Source organism: Prionailurus viverrinus, chromosome A1 (assembly GCF_022837055.1).
Source record: "Prionailurus viverrinus isolate Anna chromosome A1, UM_Priviv_1.0, whole genome shotgun sequence".
In the NCBI taxonomy this organism is placed as follows: Eukaryota; Metazoa; Chordata; class Mammalia; order Carnivora; family Felidae; genus Prionailurus; species Prionailurus viverrinus.
In genome coordinates this window covers 58560890-58573187 of record NC_062561.1, presented here as the reverse complement: position 1 = coordinate 58573187, position 12298 = coordinate 58560890, and the positions used below count along the sequence as shown (strand labels likewise).

At 32.6% G+C, this 12298-nt stretch overlaps 1 long non-coding RNA gene across 3 annotated transcripts in view; it reads right to left on the bottom strand.

Annotated features, from left to right (window-relative positions):
* Window positions 1–12298, bottom strand: part of LOC125175566 (uncharacterized) — a 547675-nt gene that overhangs the window by 446560 nt on the left and 88817 nt on the right. For all 3 annotated transcript variants that reach the window (XR_007155875.1, XR_007155879.1, XR_007155877.1), the window contains one exon: window positions 8871–8915. This is a non-coding gene — a long non-coding RNA (uncharacterized LOC125175566). The remainder of the gene's footprint in view (window positions 1–8870; window positions 8916–12298) is intronic.

Here is a 12298-nt window from a genome sequence, read left to right as displayed (position 1 = left end):
TTCCATCTTGAAAGTCATGTGGATAGTTTCCTCCTATTACTTTAATTTTTCTGGGTGTGGGATAGGTGGAAAAAGGCTTCATCTAACGCTTTGTGTAAGACGATTATGTCTAGTAATGTCCATATTTGTCTTAAATGATCTCTACCAGTATTCCTTCTGCCTTCTTAGAGTCTGTATGTCAGTCTCTCAGCCTTTTAACCACACACTCAACTTATAACATGAAATAGGTGTGTATTCATAGAAGTACAGACAAAATATTCATAGATTTTCCCAAGAATAGCAGTACTTTTATGATGTCTAATTAAAACTCAGAGTAGTCTTTCCTATTTTCCATGCATTTAAATCTTTATTTACACACTAGAAAAATGATATTGACTAGAATCTTATGAATTATATATAGAAGATATTTTTTATATGTGTGTGTGTATTGTGTATTTATATGTGTGTGTGTGTCTCAGGCATAAGTAATATATTTGATAATAATTTTCTGGTTTATAACAGCAATGCCATAAAGTTCCTAAACGCTTAACAGAAATCAGCAGTAGCCTAAGCCTAATTTACATTTATTTTCCATTTACTTATTGCATTATTTTCCAGTTAAGTATTATTATCATTTTTGTGCATCTACTTTTTTTAATTCAATTTAGTTAACATGTAGTATAATAATGGTTTCAGGAGTAGAATTTAGTGATTCATCACTTACATATAATACCTAGTGCTCATCTTAGCAAGTGATCATTCTTGCATTATTATAGATTTCTTTAAGCTTTCCAACAGTTTGTCTAATTTGAATAGAACTTAATATCAATGTCATATTCAATTACTGAATCAGACAAGTATTAGAATAATTTTATTCTTTCTAAATTATGTATTAATATTTTATTCATTTACTTAAAATCATGCTGTCATTGAAAAATCCTAAAATTTATGATCATGTCTAACATCCTAAACAATTGGGTCAGAAAATAAAGAGACTGGGATTATCTTGTGGGTAGACATGGGAAAATCTGCCATACAACAAATATTCTTACCTATAGCCTAAAAGAAATAAGACAGGGTTTGAAGCTCCCAGTGTAAGCTTTCAGCATCAAAGACTGTCATATTAATCCATTTTTTTTACTTTTATAGCATTTCAAAGAAAAAAATATTTTTAAATCATTAAAACTTTATTCTGTTTTAATCATAATTAATATAACACATTTAATGTAATGATCATTACATATGTAAGGATAAATCTATCATCTATCTATCTATCTATCTATCTATCTATCTATCACCTATCTGTGTACCTACCTACCTACCTACCTACCTATATACCTATCTGAATTTGACACAATTAGAAGCAACTATCAGATACTGTAAATAGATTTAAGGATAAAAGGAATAGCCTTCAAATAAGGGGTTCCTATCACTAACATAAAATAGGTGTTTCAACAAAATTAAAATCAGTATTATTGACTTATTCTTACTTGTGTTTATTAGGTTTTTTGGATACATGAATTCATTCATTTTTATTTTTAAAAAGAGATTATTTTAATGGTTAAAAAAACAGAAAAATGTACCAACTTGTATTCTTTTTTAAGGTTATGCTTTCTGGTGCTATATTAATGTTAGAATGCATGGTAATAAGGTATAGTATAAACCATAATAGGGACAACATTAAAGAGAAAATGAATAATATATAATTCTTAAAATGATCAAGTCCACAGTACACATACAATATTTCAAAACTAGCCAGCAAACTTATAAATCAAACTATATAACAAAACCAACAAACTATATAAATCAAATATACAGGAAGACATTCCTATCCATAAAGCTTTCCTAATAGAATCCATATATTTCAAGATCTCACAGGGAAGAATATAGTAGTGGGTGTGTTCTGGATGTTAAGTACTATGGAGGAGATTCCAGAACTTCAAATCCAGGCCTCACCAATCATCTAATTATGCATGTGAAGTTGAGTAATTTTCTAATACTCTCTACTCCCCAGTTTCTATACCTGTTAAAAGGGTTAAGGGCACATGGGTGGCTCAGCTAGTTAAGCATCTGACTCTGGATTTCAGCTCAGGTGATGATCTCTTTGTTCATGGGTTCAAGCCCTGCATCAGGCTCCATGTTGGCAGTGTGGAGCTTACTTGGGATTCTCTCTCTCTCTCTCTCTCTCTCTCTCTGTCTCTCTCTCTCTGTCTCTCTGTCTCTGTCTCTCTGTCTCTCCCTCTCTCTCAAAGCAAATAAATAAAACTTGAAACATTTAGGGGCACCTGGGTGGCTCAGTCAGTTAGGTGTCTGGCTTTGGCTCAGGTCATGATCTCACATTTTCTGGGTTTGAGCCCCACATCGGGCTCTGTGCTGACCCCTCAGACCCTGGAGCCTGCTTTGGATTCTCTGTCTCCCTCTCTCTATGCACCTGCCTGATCTCTCTCTCTCTCTCTCTCTCTCTCTCTCTCATTAAAAAAACAAACAAACAAAAAACAACTTGAAACAGTTTTTAAAAAAGGTTAATACTGGTATCCACCTCTTAATTTATGAGAGTTTATCAGGATTTGAATAGTTTGTAGAACATTCTTAGAAAACAATCTAAGGTAGGGCTCAATAAAAACACACAAATAATAAATAGTTTATCTAGAGAACACCAGGTGGGTGGTAGAGATTACAAGGGAAATATTTTGTAAGATGATACATGTTTTTTACTTGAACTTTCATGGTTTTCACTGGCATTTAGCAGGTCATAGTAATACTACGTGTCATAATGAATATATGCTTAGAAGCCATGGAGAACTTTGATACAATTCAACTTTTCTCTACTTTAGACTAAACAGCATGTGATAAGGATGAGTAGTTCCTGAATTAACTTCTGGATACTGTGAAAATAATAGAATATGGGGAGGATAGGAAAATGTTGAAACTGTAATTTATAAAAAACTTTTCAAGTAGACAGTTTTGAATTTAAAATAGAAGGAAGAAAATTTGTATCCTTGTTATAAAAGAGAAATGTGACATTAGTGAGAATAAGGAAACTATATACAAATATTATGTTCTAATTTTTGAATCTAAAAAGGACCATGAAACATAAACAATTAAGAACAGCAGCTGAATCTCAAATTATTTGGTTTATTCTCCTCCGAATTTCCATAAAGAACCAGTGGGATGCAGACTAGGACAAGTCTATCCATAATGATATCAGTGCTCAGACATATTTATAGACCAGTGGGATGAGGCATATAAAATCAAATCCTTTATTTTGTACACATTTAATTCCTATGGGCAAAGCAAATAAATAATTTATTACTTACTAATTTACTCTTTGTGCATACACAATAATAATAAATGTCATGCTACTCGCTAAATATCCCCCCTCTCCCTGCTTTTACATCTCATTCCCTCACATCTACCTAAGGAAATTGTTGCATTGATTCTCTCTCTTTCCATCACTACCAATTCTCTCTTTTGTGTTATTCAAATCAGTGTATAAATACATTCTTTCTTTTATATTAAAAATTCCCCTTTGATCCCATTTCCCCTCCAACTTCTGCTCCATTTATTTACTCTTTACAGGAAAGGTTCTTGAAAGTGTAGATAATTGTTAGCTTTATAATGACCCCTTGCACTAGTTTTAGTCCACAAACTCCACTAAAACTCCTCTTTTCAAAGTCACCAATGACCTTCATGTTGTCAATTCCAACAATCAAATTGCAGTAATATCACTTTGGCTATTTTGGAGCATTTCATAGAGCATATTACTCTTTTTTTTCTTGAGATCCTTTCTTCACCTATACTGTTGAACACAACTCTCATCACTAAACTTGGGAGTGTCAATCCTTTCACATGATTATTTTGTATTATCTATTGTCACTCTCTAAGGCATCTCACATAGTCTGACAATTTACTCACCTTCTAAATGCTAATTCCTGAATTTATATTTTATGTAGTTCTCTCCTGACCTTGAGTTCCAAATATCTTATACAAATTTGACTTTTCTACTTGTGTATCTGATAGTAATTGCAAACTTTGCACATGAAAAATGAAGTTCTTAACTCCATATCTATTTGTCCTGAAGTCTCTCTCATTTCAGTAAATGCCAATTTTATTTTTTCATTTACTCAGCAATAAATCCTTATAGATTCCAGTGCTCCTTTTTCTTTCTTTTTTTCCCCTCCTTTCTCAACTCCATGTATGGTCTTTCAGCAGATGATATTAGCTTTGCCATGATAGCACATATCACCACTCCCAGTCACCACCCTTGTCTCAGACCCAACCATCTCTCCCCGTAGAATATGATCACATCCTCCTTTACATTTTAATAGCGTCTCTATGGGTACTGTCTTAAGAGACTAAACAAATGTCTTTGTGTCCTTCTGACCAAGTGATTCTGGTAACAAATTTTAGTCACATCATGTCTCTGTTGAACACCTGCTTGCAATAGTTTCACTTCTTGCTCAGAATGAATCTCAAAGCCTTTAGTGAATGAGTTACATGGCCCTGCCAAAACAGATTCTCCATCAATTGTTTCATGACATTTCCTACTTGGCCTCACATTTTCTTTTCCACACTCCACTCCAGTCATATTGAACTCACTGCTGTCCCTTACATATGCCAAACAAAGTCCCATATGCAGACATTTGAACAGGTGTTTCTACTGAATGCTTTCCCCTTGACACCTCCATAATCGTTTAGTTCATTTACCTTCCCCCTCCCTCCATAAATGTCTTTTTAATGAGGTAAGATCAATGCATCCACTAGCCCAATAGGCACAGTACTTGGAGCACACAATACATTTAAGGTCTGAAAAATATATTTTTTATTATTTGTTTATTTATTTATTTAGAGAGACAGAAAGAGAGTGCATGCTTGAGAGCAGAAGGGAAGGGAGAGAGAATCCTAAGCAGCCCGCTGGGTGGTGGGGGGTAGAGAAGAGGCTAGATAGATCTCACAACTATGAGATCATGACCTGAGCCAAAATCAAGAGTTGGATATTCAACTGACTGAGCCACCTAGGCACCCTGAGAATAATCTACTTCTTAAATGCTTTCCAATATATATTATCTTCTTCCCACTTGACAGAAATGTGCAATCTTCCTGATACTATTTCTTTAACAGCATGATCACTGTTTGCAAGTATTTTTATTTCTATAAAAAGGAATGGGTATTTCAGAAATATACATCTTGATGAGAATTTAATTAGAAACTAAAGGTTTTACCACTAAATTTAATTGTTGTATTGTGTCAGCAGCAATGTTTCTGTAAAGCACTAACTATAAAGCCAATGTTATTGATGTTGCATAAACAAAAATTTTCTGCACTGAATTTTGGTTGTTTATCATTGGTTTGGTTTCTTGCTACATGAAACATATATTCCAACTATGTTTCAAATATCTGCTGAGTAGAATGTGAACCACAGAACCACAGAATGTGTTTTTTATAATTAAAAAATGTGCCCCAATTTCAACTGAAAGAATGAGTTTTGATGAGTTGGCTAGTACTGTTTTTACATTTGGTATTTGCTTCTGTGGCAGAGGTAATTGGAATGACATTCTTGAATAAGAATTAAATTTTCTAACCTCTAAGATGCTATTCATGAATGTCTGCTGAATTACCAGAATCAAAGGTATGTGGTACTTTCATGCTACATATAGTCACCAGTCTTCCACTTGTATCGTGGCCAGTGGTGCCCTCCCAGGCTGTGGTCTTGATCTTCCTGCCCTCATAACCACTCCCTTTTGTCCACATTGGAATCTTCTATATTCTTGTGCTGTCGGGTATTCCTAGGTTGATATTCTAGTTCTAGTTCATTACACAAAATCTAATGTATGATAAGGTTTAAGAGTTTAATTATGCCTCTCTAATGTCAATATTTAAGAATTTCTTTGATTCAAAATCCTAAAGTTTGATTAATAGCTTCTAGAGGCTAAGAAGAAAGAAAAAAAGTAACTTCAGTGAGGAGGTAATTCACTATTCAAATCATATAATTTAATCTAAAACACATGAAATCTTTCTTTATATATACACACAAGTACCATATAAAGATAATTTGGTAAAACTTGTAATGCTCTATATCTGTAATGTGATTTAACTTTAGGGATGTATACATGCATATATTTTCTATGTTAAACATATGTTCTGTATATGACTTTAAACAGCATAAATCATAATCTTTCACTGAACTGATCAGAGTTATTAATTTAGGGATATTACTTTCAATGTAATATTTCACCTTCATTGGTGAGGTAGTCTGAGGAATATTCATTACATAAAATAGATAAGATTTATGATCTGATTCTCCCTTGCAAATACAATATTTTCTGAGAAATTTAATAAATGGGGATAACATGACTATGCTTCATAAATATTAAATTTAAGTATTATATTTACATGTTATATTGCAATGCTAAAATTCTCATAAGATTCCTCTTCTCAGGTTAAAATCTCTTGGTAGAATTCTAGGCATTAAGTTAAGATGCAAAAGGAAGTTCTACAGTATTGAGATCTAGGACCTCAAAGTTGTTTGTGTTTAGGCACTTGGATCATTTCTAGTGGACACTTTATAATTACTGTATCACTAATTACCAATTTACTATTTTCCTATATATGTTCATATATATGTATATAAATATATACTTATATTCACATACTGATATTTGTATATATAATTTATGTGTGTAAACATATATATATATGTATATATAAACGTATGCATATATATATGTGTGTACATATATACATATGAGAGAATTTTTATACTGACTCGTTCAAGAAACTATTATAAATGTAAACTTCTTGGACTAGAAGAGTCAGCGATAGTGGATAAAATGTATCATTTCCTCAGAATTAGATGTCTGAATCTGGAAGTAATCAAAGGCTTTCATCAGGAATGGCTAACCTGTGTGCTATTTATCAACTACCTCGATATTCCATTATCTGGAATAACAGGATTCTTTTTTTTTATTTTTTAATGTTAATTTTATTTTTGACAGAGAGACAGAGCATGAGCAGGGGAGGGGCAGAGAGAGAGAGGGAAACACAGAATCTGAAGCAAGCTCCAGGCTCTGAGCTGTCAGCACAGAGCCCGACGCGGGGCTCTAACTCACAGACCGCGAGATCATGACCTGAGCCAAAGTCGGACGCTCAACTGACTGAGCCACCCAGACGCTCCCGGATGAACAGGATTCTTAAAAGTATAGGTGATATATTTACCAGGCATCCTTACTCTCAATCAAATTATAATAATCATGGTCACCATTTAAATCTGCTTAATAACTTTTAAAAAGAATTTGAGAATAATGCATTATGATATTGCTTAATAACATCTTGGGACTCCAGGGTGGCTAAGTTGGTTGAGCATCTGACTCCTAATTTCCACTCAGGTCATGATTCCAGTTCAACCCCGCTTTGGGCTCCCCTCTGAGCATTAAGTCTGCCTAGGATTCTTTCTCTCCCTCCTTCTGCCCCTCTCCACCACTTGCACATGCTCACTCTCTCTCAAAATAGACTTAAAAACTCCAAAGGGATTTGACACTTTAACCAAGAAAATGCCTCATGCATTTGGGAGCATCAACTACTGTGAGTTACCAAGCAAAATTAACCAAAACTTAGTCACAATTCAGGAGAAAAAAAAATCTGTGTGTAACTGATATAACATGAAAGTGTAGAAGACTCAAAACAACAGACTTTAGTATGCATAATTGCATACTGTGATGCAATTATCCAACTGCCATATATTTCCAGATTCTGCACAAATGTAAAATAAAATAGTGTCATTTTAACAAATAACTAAAGGTGGAGTATAGCCTGGGAACAGTTGTCTGATTCTTTTCTTCACTTTAAAACATTAAGGAGGTTACCAAGCTAAAGGGGTGAATGTGCCCCCCAGGGAGTAGACAAAATGTCTGAAAACATTTCTGATTATCATGACTGGGGGTTTGACTTTATCTAGTGGATAGAGGCCAGGGATACTGCCAGTCCATCAATGAACAGAACAACCCTCACAACAAATGTCAATAATGCTGAAGTTGATAAACCATGGTAAAGACAATAGTTAAGCAGAAAAGCACTACTTCATAGGTCTTTTTTTTCCTGAAAGAAAGAGGGTTACGTTTTTTTCCTTGAATCAAATATGGTGGTTACAAGAAGAGTGATTGCAACAATACATTTCCCCATCCCATTTATAGATAAAATTGAGTTAACCTAAAAAGTGTAGGTAGATGGTATTTATAACATAACTTTATAATATTATGATATTAATAACTAAATTTAGATAAATAAAATAATATAAAAATTAGTACTGTCATACTATTTGGGGCGCCTGGGTGGCGCAGTCGGTTAAGCGTCCGACTTCAGCCAGGTCACGATCTCACGGTCCGGGAGTTCGAGCCCCGCATCAGGCTCTGGGCTGATGGCTCAGAGCCTGGAGCCTGCTTCCGATTCTGTGTCTCCCTCTCTCTCTCTGCCCCTCCCCTGTTCATGCTCTGTCTCTCTCTGTCCCAAAAATAAATAAACGTTGAAAAAAAAAAAATTTAAAAAAAAAAAATTAGTACTGTCATACTATTTAAGAGAGAAATCTGTTTCTTATGGTTCTTAGATAAAGAGTCATTTATTCTAAGCAAATGATGAAATTGAAAGGATATGAAATTGACAATATAGTGATAACTGATTTACTAAATGCATTTCAACTTAATATTGCAGACAATTCTAAAATTAACAGAAAACTAAAAGTGCTTGAAGCTGGCATTTTGTATACAAATCTGTATACTTATTAGTGGTGCACACACATGTTCTATTAACATTCCTGCAATAGCTGACAAAGGAAAAAATATCACACTAACAAACATGCGTATGTATTGACATAAATATGTTCATAATAATAAACTTACCCTTTGTTAGACACAGTTATGATGTCATCTGAACAGTGCTTTAGGCTGTAAGGAAAAGAAAAGGTTTGTCAAATACTGCACCTAAATAATAATTATAGCAATATTTAGATTTTTCATAATTTGAGTCATATTTGATTAATTATAATTAAAAGCCGGCATGATTTTCCCTCAAAAAAATGTAACATAGTATTTTCTACGTAATACAAATTTCTGATGAGCAAACTTAAGATTAAAGTCACCAAACAAATTTATCCAGATAGATGTAATAGTAATTTATTACTTTCTAAAGTTGTGTTTTACATGCATAAGTACGTTTTTGGAAAAAAGAATTAACTCTATACTTTTTTTTAAGTCAATGATTATAAGGTATATTTTACTAAATTAGATCATTATTTAACCTTATATTAATTTTTAGGACCTTAAACTTAGAATATGATGGCATAATTCCAAATATTTTTAGTATATGTGCTGCCAAGGCGGGCTCAAATAATATTTTTAAACACTTTAGAAACTAGTATTCACACATTATTTGCTATAAATAAATTATTGTTTGTACTCCCAAATATGAGATTTTTCCATCTCCCAATAATATTCCATATTCCTTAGAATTTTGTTTTTATTTGTGCTTATGTGTATGTTCCTATGTAGATATGAATAGTCACCTGATGGATTGGATTTTAGCAGAGATGTGTGTTTGTGTATATGTACCTTTATGTGTTTGTGTGTGGATATGAAAAGAGTTTTGTGATGGATTAAATTCACTTGAGATTATGGGTTATATTAGAATATCATTTTTAATTAATGCAGTTCATAGTAGCTTAAATGTATACCTAGAACTAGTTTGATGATCTATCTTCATAATTTAAAATAGAAAATAAAATTATTCCTCTTAGAAGTTTCATTTTCTACATTACCTTTTTCCTTTGTGGAAACATACATTCTGCTATAACTACCATTATGTTGGCTGGATTATTATGAAGTTAATGCATAGAGACATTATGTCACCCAAATTTCTCAACTTTAGAGATCCCTGTCTCTCAGTTTCAGTGTCAAGCTTCCTATTCTATTAACTTTATTTTTTCCTCCTTGAAGTAAAAGAAGGTATTTGAATCTTCTACCGAGTGAGAACAGCTCACCAATCACTGCCCGCATTCCAGAGAAGCATAATTTATATGAAGTTGGAAGATGTAGGAAAAAAATTAGTATTTTCTTATTATGTTTTGGGGTGGTAGAGATAATTATCCTCCTTTGATATATTTCAAATTAATTTAAAAGTCTTTTGTATATGTTTAAACCAACTGCTACTAAATATATGGGGTGGTGCATGTTAATTCCATTTAAAGTCATGCCCAATGGCAAAAAATAAATAAATAAATAAAAGTGTGCTACTATGAAATCCTTATATTTGGCAGCATTTTGTAGCTTAGACTGTAAGTCTTATGTTAGGCTTAATGGTTATTTTTTTGAGTTGAATGTTTTGAGAACATTTTTTCTATATAATATTATACATATACATTTTTAATGCCAAAGATTGTTAAGGGAAATTATTTCTTACCCCGGAGTTGTAACAGTGGAATATTTCCCTTACGCATGCAAAAAAGCTAGGTTTTAAAGAATGAAGAAACTAAGCAACAAAAATATTTATAGAATAAAATCACCTAGAGGCTTTTCCTCTTTTTTGGTGCCTCCCACTTTAAATACCTATACAGACATCTATGGCTATATCTACATCTACATGTACAGCTCTATCGATCTCTACTATCTATCATAGTCCATGAGTTTCTTCTCTAAATGGTTATATTTATGATCCAAAAAACAAATCTTTAGAATGTCCTAACACACACGCAAACACACACACACACACACACACACACCCCTATACAATGAATACAGGCTATTAACAGGTTAGTAAAATTTGCTCGTGGGGGGGGGGGGGAAAGGTTTTTTTTCTCAATTTTTAACGAAACCTCCTATCTTCAAGGAAAAAAAATAACATACATATAGCTGGAGAGAAAATATTTGGACAGAAAAACCATTTAAATCCCTGAATAAATATATGTTAAATAAATCTAATAGAAATTTTAAGAGTACTCTGCAAGTGAAAAAAACTTATCAAATTATCTAGAGTTATTTGAGTCTACATGAAGAGTTTCATTTAAAACAAATACACAGTCAAAGAGCTTTCTGCTGTCCTTATTTTAATAATTTTCAAAGGAAATATCTCCATTTTTTCCCATTGAATAATAAAATATATTGATTTTAATAATACATAAGAAAAATACAGTAAGGTTAATCTGAGGCTACATACTAAGATCATTTGTTTATACTAGTGGACATTGGCATAGATAATAGATAATTTTAGAAGAATTGCTAAACTATTTCTTTGTTATGATTATATCAGAGGTAGAAGATATGAAATATAAAACGAGATTGGATCAGTGATAGTTTCATCCGGATGATGAAGGCTTATGCCTTTTTCTAAGGTAGAGGAAGAATGCCTCTTGAATAGAGAAAAAGTATGCTAGGATTTTTTTCTATAAGGGTATTTTGCTCAGAATAATAGCATTATGAATACCTGAATGTTCCCAATGTTTCACAGCGTTGGGGACACTATTTTGCAATCTTGATTGCACATCAGATTCAATAGAGGACTTTAAAAATCACTAATGCTTTCATAATTTTTAAAGCATCCCTCATCATTTCCTGTCAGTTATGAAGAGTGCCAGATTATAGAGCTATGGGTAAAAGTATTACATGGCAAAAAATTATTGCATGGAAAATAATTTTCTTTGAAATTTAGCTTTAAAAATTAAACATCATTTTCTGTAGTGTCTACACATACTAAATATTTACTTAATGATTCATAATTTTAAAAACTCACTTATAAAAACTTAATCAACTCAGAAAATGATACCAGTGATAACCACTTAATGGATGTCTATATGAAAATGTGTTCTCATTTTATCCCATAATATACTATACCTCTTTAATCTTTGAAATATCTCTATTTCTTAATTCAATTAGAAGTTAGCATTTCAAATATAATTTTTAACATATTTTATCATTGTTTACAACTATTTAGTACTGAAGACATCAGAAAAAATAGTTCTTTTAAAATTTCGCTTCTCAGTGATTTGTTATATCTATGAAACGGTCTGAGGGTTGTTTTGGTCTCAGGTAATTTAGTGTGTGTGTGTGTGTGTGTGTGTGTGTGTGTGTGTGTGTATGTGTGTGTGTGTGTGTGTGTGTGTGTGTGTGTGAATTTATTTCATTTTCTTAATCTTTAATCCCGAAACATTATTGATACAGAATTTGTATATCCACTTTTTAAATTTTGGATTGACTACTATTGTTCATCCTAGAAGACACTGTCATGTAACCTTCCTAAACTTAAAATGAGCCCATTGACCCTAAATACCAAACAAAAA